This window comes from Lissotriton helveticus, chromosome 10, assembly GCF_964261635.1.
Source record: "Lissotriton helveticus chromosome 10, aLisHel1.1, whole genome shotgun sequence".
Classification (NCBI taxonomy): Eukaryota; Metazoa; Chordata; class Amphibia; order Caudata; family Salamandridae; genus Lissotriton; species Lissotriton helveticus.
The window spans coordinates 941734814-941736858 of NC_136071.1; the positions used below are offsets into that span (position 1 = coordinate 941734814).

At 42.5% G+C, this 2045-nt stretch overlaps 1 long non-coding RNA gene across 1 annotated transcript; it reads right to left on the reverse strand.

The window, feature by feature from the left end:
• Positions 1-842: 842 nt before the first annotated feature.
• Positions 843-1628, reverse strand: LOC144785558 (uncharacterized). Its single transcript, XR_013601960.1, has 3 exons — positions 1506-1628; positions 1325-1423; positions 843-897 (listed from the first exon to the last, which is right to left on the reverse strand). It is a non-coding gene; the product is annotated as an uncharacterized LOC144785558 (long non-coding RNA).
• Between the last annotated feature and the right edge of the window lie 417 nt (positions 1629-2045).

Below are 2045 nucleotides of genomic sequence, written 5' to 3' on the forward strand. Positions count from 1 at the left end.
GCTAAATCCTTGAATATACTTCGGGTTATCAGTAAACACCCCTGGTATGTTTCTAACCTGGAGACCTAGTGGAATCGTATTAGACCTTAAGTAATCTGTTAGCATAATAGTCATGAGTTCTAGTTGAACATATTTCTTTTTCTGTTTTTCTAAATCATCACTCAGATTAGTACTTGCAATCGTTGTTGGTTCCTCTAGATCAGTGAATAGGGAGGGGCCTTCACAGATTTTTTTAATATACTCTAGGGAATAGAGGGGGGCGTCGTTAGACATAACAAGGTGTAGTGGACAGTGATGTGAACCACAAAAAGGTGGGAGGGCAGGGAGGAGAGGGCCCACTTAGGTGAAGTGGAAGGGAACAAGGAAACCCTTGCAATCAAGCGATTGCGCACAGTATCTATTTTAAACAACAAGGGGACCCCAATTAGTATCAGCGAGGGACCTCGGGGAGCTTAATCATATGGAAACAACAATGGTCCCTGGCAGCGAGACAAATGATTGAAAATGAATATAGACTCAGTCAGTTCTATATTAGAGAAGACATGCCCAGCCGGGCAGAGGTCCTCAAAGTTTATATTTAAATCAAAGTTTGCAAAACACAATAACACCTTCAACAAATCACGTGCGTGGGGCACAAACCTGTACCCAGCCACAACAATACACAAACAAAAACATACACAAAGGGCTTGTAAGGCAAAATCAACAGTCTCTGTAAAATACCAATTTTAGACAGAGAATTTCTTATAGGTACCATTACACAATTTTTGTATAATGAATTATTCCACAAGTATATGGTACACAGTGGGTCGACGACGTTTCGGACCCCCTTGCTAAATGATGGGGTCCATCATCAGGACAGAGCAATGGTTGCCTTTTTAATTTATAAGCCTCTTTCGCCTAAGGGGAAGAAAGAAGGACAGAAAGGTACATTAAATTCTCACACGCATAATGATAGTGACATTGTGCAGTGATTATTGGACTAGTCCGCTTGTATCCAGGTGGAGACAGCGAGTGGCTTTATTTATAGTGTCAACAGGCATGTGACTAGGTGAAGAAGCACATTCTGTTGGTGACTAGGAAGGTGCATAAGTGTAAGTGAGTGGTTCTCAGAATAAAACCAAGGGTGGCAACAAGATCAATTAAAAAACGGCGCAGTGGTACGAATGAATGTCAAGGGGAGAGGATGCCACCGTGATTGTTGGTGCGGCGATACATTTACAATAAGGTGAAAAACGGCGCAGTGATGCGAAGTGAATTGCAAGAAGGAAGTCTGAATTGAATGGTACAGTTGTTGGTATACCCAAGGAAGAGATATAGGGCTCACCAGAGGGGTAATGGGTACAGGAGCTCATGTAAGAGCGCGCAGACGAGGGCTTACTTCATGAACAATTTTATATTGAATTGTCCGCTTTATTCGGTATATCTAAATGAGAGGAGGAATTAACGTTTAGGGCTGGAGACAGTCATTTATTATTGGTGTTAACCGAATAAATGAGGCGTCTTACCAGTAGTACAAAAGTATATATTACGAGGGTCCAGGGCAATTGGTACGAGAGCTCACTTGAAGAGCGCGCGAGGCATGGAGTTAGACCGGAAACAATTAAGGATGAATTGTCCGCTTGGTCGGTTCATCTAAAAAAGGGGGAGGAAATATTCACACTTGGGACGGGGAACGGCCATTGATTAGTTTTGGCGGTCAGTGGGAAAAATAGGAGGCGGCTTACCAGTAATTCTGTGGTATATAAATAAATAATACCGGATCTAGGTTTTACTGGACATAGTAATAACAGATAGCTCAATAAATAAGAGTCAAGATTCGAGGTAGTAGGAGTTTGCAGGTTTAATACAGCATAAAGGACAGGAACAGGACAACCTGCACAGGAATGGGATGGCAGCGCTGCCGGGGGCTGGATCAGGATCGGCGTAACATTTAATAACAGTACACAAGTATATATATTAAAACAGTTGCATTACAATGAATACAGTAGGCGGAGCAGTGGGTGTGGTCAATAGCAGTCGCGAAAGATAAGGGTGAAAGGCTTAAC